This window comes from Ursus americanus, chromosome 10 (genome assembly GCF_024610735.1).
Source record: "Ursus americanus isolate L20-20 chromosome 10, mUrsAme1.1.p, whole genome shotgun sequence".
Lineage (NCBI taxonomy): Eukaryota > Metazoa > Chordata > Mammalia > Carnivora > Ursidae > Ursus > Ursus americanus.
The window spans coordinates 56,512,503-56,521,068 of record NC_142136.1 but is presented as its reverse complement, the minus strand read 5'-3'; positions in this window follow the sequence as shown (position 1 = coordinate 56,521,068).

The following is an 8,566-nucleotide window of genomic DNA, read 5'->3' as shown; positions in this document are numbered from 1 at the left end:
ATCCATCTTTCCATCCTCCACTCAAATAAGTTTTGATCATTCACCAAGACTTGCCAAGCATAGCGCTGGGCACAAAGCTATGTAGATGCGTAACACGGAAACAGATAACAGTGTAATCAAAGAGATGGACAGGTGAACAGACTAATTACAGGACAGAGGAGGCATGTGTTTTTAAGTGTTTTCACCCTCACATTTATAGTACCAAGAATGGTGCCTCGCACAGACAAGGCTCTCCAATCCTCATTGACCAATTGGATGAATAAATCACAGAGGCTGGCTAGTGAGGTTGGAGCAGAGTGAGTGAGCAAGCAAGCCATGGATGACGGTGGAGAGCATCCAGGGTGGGGTCTGGGCAGTGTGCGGCCCTGTAAGGACTTTGCTTTTATTCCGAAAATGACAGGAAGCCATAGAAGACTGGGCAGTGGAGGGGCACCCGGGTGACTAGGTCGGTTGAGCATCCAACTCTGAGTTTCTGCTCAGGCCAGGATCTCATGGGTCATGGGATTCAGCCCTGGGTCGAGCCCAGCTGGAGCCCGGAGCTCGGAGCCTGCTTGGGATTCTTTCCCCCTGCCTCTCTCCCCACTTATACTCTCTCTCTCTAAAATAAATAAATAAATCTTAAAAAGAAGAAGATGACGACAACTTTGAGCAAAGGAGTGTCATGATCTGACTTAAATTTGAGAAGGACCCCTCTGGCTGCTGCGGGTTTTCAAGAACAGACTGCAGGGGCCCCGGGCAGAAGCAGCGAGAATTACTGCAATAATCCAGAGAAGAGAGGATGAGGCTTGACCCAGTGCAGCAGACAGTCAGCAGTGGTCAAATCTGGATGGATTTTGAAGGTAAGGCTGACGAGATTTGCGGGTGGGTCTGATATAGGTTGGGAAAGGAAGAGAGGAAAGAGTCAAGGATGGCTCTGAGTTGTTTGGCCTGAGAAGCCAGAAGGATGATGTCCCCACCCCCAGTACCTACCAGCTAGCTCCTTACGTTCTTGACGTTTCTCTTAGTATCCCTTTATCAGAGAGGCCTTCGCAGACCATGCGTAGCAATGATTAGGGCTATTCTCATATGTGTGGTTTCGTTTCCTCTCAGGAAGGTGGTAGGATTGTTCTTTCACGTCCTTTTTAACTCAAGTGTGATGATGTGACTCATTTTGGCCAATGAAATGTAAGCAGATAGAACTTGTGCTATTTTTCAGATGAAACCCTTAACAGTCGGTATATGCTTTTTGCCATTTTCCTAAGCCTCTGCCAGGGCAATTAGAAATGCTTGCTTGGGCCTAAATTCAGAGTGAGGAATATGAAGCTAGGCCCCAGCCGACCTTCAGTGGTCATGTGGCATGCACTAGAAGCAGATCTTATAAACCAATCACATTTTAAGGGGTTGTTTGTTATTGCAACATAAGCTGACCTGTCCTGACTGATACATCATCCTAAATAAAGTGGCCCTCTCAACCTGTTCCCTGGGTCCCCATCCCCTTTACTTTTACCACCTCCTAACATAGTATGTATCGATTTCTTTCTTTTGCCTCTAAATCTCCCCTACCTGTCACATGATCGGATACGCCATGAAGACAGACACCTGCTCTGACGTGCTCACTGCTGTGTCTAGTACTTAGACAGTGTCTGGTTTACAGCAAGTGCTAGGGAAACACTTGTTCTGTGAATGAATAAACGCTGGCAATATCAGGGAGCACTTACAAAACAGAGAGCATTGAAGCTCTATCTCAAGGGGAGGGAACGGCCCACAAAAAGACCTGGCATGTGCAGGGACTCTAAGAAGTTCACTATCATTAGAATGTAGGGCGAGCAAAGACTGCTATGCAAGGAATTAGCCTTTGGGGAGATGGACTGATAGAAGGTGGGACTGGAGAGATAGGTTGGGTCTAGCTTGTGAAGGACCTTCTATGCCCTAATAATACTATTACACTTGGACTTTAGTTTTTGAGCAATGAAAAGCCAATGGAGTATTTAAATCAGGGAGCACCACGATCAGTTTTGATTGTGCTTGAACGGATTACTTTCAGGGAGCACTCTGTGCTCAACCAACATTCTCATTTCTTTTTGGCCACATTCATCCATTTCTTCCCCCAACAGATGTTTTCTACTTGCTATGACCAATGTACTGTGTAAGGTGCATGGGGAGCAAACAGAAGCAAAAGACACTCCTTGCCTTAAAATGAGTTTCCTTAACGTGGCGTTCAAAATTAACAAACATAAAGGGTAACTGATTACACAAGCCACGTAAGCAAATCCTGCACTGGGGTCTCTGGCTTCTGTGACTTTTTCTTTCCATCGGCATATCCACTCCGGTTCCACATATCAACCATAAATTCTCTAAAGTTCCTTCACCATTTCACACCACTTTCGTCTAAGAGAAACCATCATCATCGCTGTCAGTGTTATTGTCATCATCACAAAACAGCAAAAGGTAACATTGGCACAACACTTCATAGTTTACAAGTCGCGTTGGTATACGTTATCTCATTCAATTCCTACAGGAGCCTTATGAAGTATTATTATCTCCACCTTATAGATGAAAAAGCAAGAACCCAACAAAACACAGGGTTCTGAGAACTTGTAACTTGCCCAAAGTTACTTACTCAGAAAGGCCCTGGAATCCAGGTCACACCAAATAGGGAAATGTAAGAAGTGGTCCAGGTCCCACGTACAGATTTTCTAATTTGTAGTTTCCCACTTCATTTGTGTCTCTCTCTGGACAGCAATGAATTTCTGAGCACCTGTGATGTCTCAGACACTGACTTGGGGCCGCAGATGCAGTGGTGTAGGAACCCAACACACAGTTTCTGCTCTTTTGCAGCTTAGTAGAGCTTACAGTCTAGCTCACACTATGGGGGGCTTTCCCTTTTCTACCACTGCTGATGGATCGGTGGGGGCGGGAGGCCTTCCTCTATTAGTCAATGGCCAGAATGGGCACCTCACCGTGGTTTCTCCACCCCCGCAGCGGCCCCTCTGTAGTTGCTGTGCTGTTTCCTCCTGGTTGAGCACAAAGTGTTGGTTTCCAATGTCCCTGCCCTTGTCCTGCCTCACTGGCTGCTAGACAGCTGCCCTCTCTTGCTGACAGGGGACATTAAGCCGCCTGACCCTCAGATACACTCAGTGTTGTAGGCAACAGGCAGAAGCCTCGGAAAGTCTGTGTCCCTTGTCCCTTTCCTCACATCCTTTCCTCCCTGCGGCCTAAACTACTGGAGTCTTGGCCACCTCCAGGGCTAATCTGCAGCCTGCCAAGGGGCGGGGCTCACTCAGGGACCGGAAGCACCATGGGCTTGTCATTCTGCATGAAAGAGCCCCACCTGAATGCATTTTGCAGTTTTTTCCCCTACAAATGTCAGCAAGCCTCGTTCGCTGAGCTAACACCCAGGGTTCCCATTATAACCCTGCTATATCTTGCTCCTTCTTGTGCCCGTCCTCCTGCTCTTTTATCCAGGGCTGGGCTGCCCAGACGGCCCTACATCCAGTAGGGGCCCAATAAACAGTCTTTATCACTGACTTTCCCTGATCCCTGTGGGCATGTCTGCAGGTAACGGCAGCCTGCAAGAGGCTTACTCCCCTGCTGTCAGGATAAGACCTAAACCCCAAACAGGAATAAACAGTTTCTGACCACGGGCGGGACCTTGGATGAGCAAGGTTGAATCAATAATGGCCGACCAGGCCTGAATCAGCAGACTGCAGTTCATCCAGCCTAGTGACCTTAAATGCCAACAACAAAAGGGACCTGTGGGTGTTCTTGGCTGGGGGCAGGGGGTTCTCCTTGTCTTCACAACTCATGCTCTCTCCCTTTCCATTCAATCTGTTTACTGACTTTCAGGTGGCCTCCAGCTGTGAACTGGGAGCTCAGCGGGACAGCTCCTGGCAGGGAAGGTGACAGGGGTTTTTGTGGGGTTCAAGCTGTGCCTCTGTCTTGTTCTGCCCCCAACGTTCCCTCTCTCCACCTACCCATGGCCTTTGCCAGTGGGGCTAACCTTGACTACCTGAAAATTCTACCTCCCTAAATCTGCTCCCAAAGGAGCAAAATGATTCCAGACATAGAGAGCAAGGTGGAAACTGGCAGGGCAGAGTGTAACTTCTCGTCTGGAAAAGGAGCATAGGGAAGAGATGAAACTCCCCACGACAGGAGCAAGAGTGGTGGAAGATGGGGATGATGAGAAAGGGAAGTTGCGTGTGTGGGGGTCTTTTTTTCTTAAATGCAAATTACTATATTTCTGATCATAAAAGTGATACAAACTCACTGTGGAGAATTTGGAAAATGCAAAAAGGAGCTACAAAGAAAATACCTGTAATAATTGTAGGTAACTTGAAATGTTGCTTTTGACTTTCTTCTCGGTCTGTAACTACATAAACAAAACTCCCCTCTTGTTCTGGAATATTTAAAATATTTTCGATTTTATAATGATAATTAACTGGATGATGAACATCTTTGGCCTCAAATCCTCTGAGTTATTTCAAACTGGTGCCTTTCTTCATGACAGAATGAAAGCATCTTAAGAGGAGGTGAAAGTGGCTGTCTTTCGGCAGGCGGGGTGGAGGAGGGGCACCCTGGAAGGATGCCAGAAATGTCGGGGTTCATGGCGGTCACGATCTTTTGTGCAGTCTCCTTCCCTTGTGTGCTTACTGTACTGTTGTGGCTGCAGACTGGAGCTGGCCTCGTGGAGTGAAAAATCATATAAAAATCCAGGTGATTCACACTCCCATCCTCTTCAGGGTAGCTTGACTTTATTTGGCAACGTGGCCACGGCATTCATTGCCCAGGATATTCTTGTGTGTACTGACAAGCTCGACGTGCAGCCCATCCCTTTCCTATCACAGCCTGGGGAGGCCGGAAGCTAAAACCGGCATTTGCCAAGCTTCCTTGTAGCGGCTTCCGGATGTGGTGTGGAGGCTGCTGTGCTCTTGTGGAACGGGGTTTAGAACCGAACCAGGAGGAAGAGGGGGAGCAAGAGAGGCAGCAGGCATCTATGTGGCGTTGTCCATAAGGCTCAAGTTCTGTCTGCTCACCTCCCCAGTCCTGGTCCCTTCCCCACCCCAGTGCCGAAGAGAGCTGCTCTTGTCAGATTGGTCTGTATGCTTCCATTCCCTTTTACCTCCATTTTCCGAATATACCTATGAACATTTATTCTACTTTTGTTTTGTTTCTCCAACTTTTTTAGGGTGGTAAAATACATACAACATAAAATGTACAGTCAGCCATTTTAAGTGTACAACTCAGTGGTATTCAGTACATTCATAGTGTTGTATAGCCGTCACCACCATCCCCACATACAACTCTTTTCATCTTCCCCAACTGAAACTCCATACCTGTTAAACATTAACTCCCCATTCCCCACTCCCCACAGTCCCTGGCCACCACCATTCTACTTCCTGCCTCTACGAATTCAACTATTCTAAGTACCTCATGTAAGTGGAATCATTCAGTATTTGCCTTTTTGTGACTGGCTTATTTCATGCAGGTCAACATCCTTGGGGTTCATTCACATGGTAGCATGTGTCAGAACTTCCTTCCCTTTCAGGCTGGATAATATTCCATCATATGCATAGACCACATTTTGCTTATGCATTCATCCACCAATGGACACTTGGGTTGCTTCCATGTGTTAGACTGTGAATAATGTTGCTCTGAACATGGGTGTACAAATAATCTCTTCAAGTCCCTGCTTGCCGAGTATCAGTGAGCCTGTAATACTCAGCACTGAATACTGACGCACAGCGATGATGACGGGTGGCTTTTACTACTCCTCTACCTCTCCACGCTCATCTATAGATGGCGTTATTGTATTACAGTCCTTGTGGGATTGAGATCGCTTGTTATTACTGCAGAATGTGTTTGCTTTTGAGAGGTGCTAACACGCTGTGCTGTACTTCTAACCTTGCCCTTTGAAAGAAACCCACCATGTTGTGAACTCCTACCTCATGAAACCACTTGATGCTTTGAATTTAATATACCAAATATGGGTATGAGTCACGCTCATATTTTTTCTGAAAGAACAACTTCCTTGTGCACTCGAGGATGCCTACTTTTCAAAGGTTTTGCATACGAGAGGCTGAAATTAATATCTTTCGAATGATGATTGTCAAATGAGGTGAGCTGTGCTCATTAGCGTGTTCTATTTCAGGAAAAGGAATAAATACATGGTTCCATTTTAAAAGGGGCTTTGACGGTAACTCAGGCTCTCATGGAATGGAGAGGGAGTGTGACAGACTCAGGGAGCCTTAGGGTTGACTTCCATCCTCGTCCCTTATTAGCAATGAAAGATCCTTCATATTTCTGAACCTCAATATTCTTCTATTTGTATAATATATAATAAGGTTGTTAAGATGATTTGATGAGATAAGGTAAGTGCTGGGTACATAAGACGTCCTTAAATAATGTTTAAACCCGTCTACCCTTTTAGTGTCATTTACACAGCCTTCCGAATTCACCACCTATGTGTCGAGTACCAGTTATGTGCCAGCAGACATTTTTACAGGCTGTGGGGTAAAGGGATGCATCAGAGAGACAGTCCCACCTTCAGAGGGTTTTTGAACTAGTGAGAAAGGCAGGCCATAGCTAAGTGAACCCAAGAGAATAAGTACAAGAATAACATTATGTCCAGGGTCCCCATATAGCAGCATAGGAAATAGGAGACCTTTACAGAGATGTTGCTTGAGTTGGGTCTTCCAGGATGAGAAGGAGCTCGCTAGGCAATCAAAAAGATCAGGTGCAAAACAAAGACAACGAGCATGGAGGGTCTAAAACTGATGGGCATTTCTCTTTATTCTCTAGAATGCCCCGCCCAGAAGTCTCGAAGTCTCTCCTTTGGGCTGGCATCCATGTCAAATCTCTGGGCATTGCAATCATTAGAGAAACCAAGACTTCTTAACGACCACTGCATAAATGAGCCTAGACTTATAAGCCTACCTGGAAAATGCTTAGCTCCTACTTTTTTCTGTTACCTTCTCATGGGGAGAACTAAGCAAATCACAATGGTGGTATCTGACCATAAATAGGTCCTGCCTGTCACCATTGGTCCTAAGAGATTTTTCTTTCTGGAATCAGACCACTTAACCTCATTCCTAACAGCCATGCTCAAGTGCTGGGTGGGTGGATGCTGCTAAAACCACAAATGGCCAATGATTTTCTGGCAAATGCAGGAGTAAGTCACCTAGTGGGCAGAAAAGTCTGTTCCTCCATGTCCATTTAATAAAGAAAATTCTAGAGCATGAATCAGTTTGTTATTAAGAGGAGCCATTCCCAGATATAGTTCTTATGTCTCTATATTCTTTTATAAACCACAGGCATCTGCCAGCTGCTGCTGCTGAGAGAAGAATGTTTATATCCAGGCAGAGGGACAGAAACATGACAGAAAATGAGCAGGCTGAAAGCAATAAGAAGAAATACCGGAAGAAAATAATGCACAATCAACATTTGCTATGTATTTTAAGAGAAATTCCAGTCCAGTTGTAGCTGAGAGATGATTCATCCTGTCTACAGAAGCACCAAGAGGAATGAACAAAAAACAAGATTCTGTTTTACATAATTCTCATTTTCATGCAAAGAGCTATTCAAACAGCTCATGAAATTAGCCGGCAATTTAGCTACCTCACTATTTAGAATGTCAGGCAAAGTGCATGAGATTTTTCCAGATAAGGAGTATGACAGCTGGTCAGTGAGAAAACCATCATAGACCCTGCCCTTCCCTCTAGAACATCAGGGAAGCATCAAAGCTCCTCAGAGAGATTGGGGGAAGTAATGTATCCGGGTCTTTAGGCTGCAACAGAGACCCATTCAAATGACCTCAGAAAAAGGGACGCAGGGAGTTATCAGTGATTTTCAAACTTGGCTACACATTCACCTCATCGAGGAGTTTTTGAAACTATAGATTCTCCAGAAATTCTCATTTATTCAGTCTGGGGTGCGACTTGGGGAACCAGGATTTTTTTCAACTCCCCAGGTAATTCTACTGTTCAGCAGAGTGTGAGAACCACGAGTAGAGATCTGTAAGAACTGGAAGTGGAACAGAAGGGTGCCAGGAAGCCGACCGATCAGGGCTCCCTCACTACACAGCGTCAGGGAGCGCCCATCCTTAGGCGTTCTGTGTGAATGGCGCCCCCTAGAGCACAGCTCCAGACATGCAACACGGCGGCAGTATTGACAATTGATACTCCCCATCTCTTTCATGGGGGGATCAACATTCAAGTCTCAAATGCTGCCTCAAGTCCTTTCATTACAGCTGTCTTCCTAATCACCCAAGTCTCTTGATTTCCCAATTTCAAATTCCTGGGCAAGACATGTAACACGTCCAGCTCATTTTTTGGAGGCAGATGACAAAAGTCACCTGCTTCTGACCAGTCTATGGACGAGGTGCCCTTGACCCAGGTGGCCACCTCAGTCCATCATCGGTGTGGAAACATGTGGTGCTGGCCATTAAAGGACTAGAGCTCTGGGCACAGGCACCTTTCCTCAGGAAGTGTGAGTAGGAAGGTAATAACTGCTTTTTTTTTTTTTAATAACTGGTATCTTAAACACAGTGAGTTTAGCAGAAGCTGACAGATTTCATTTGCAAGACTTGAAC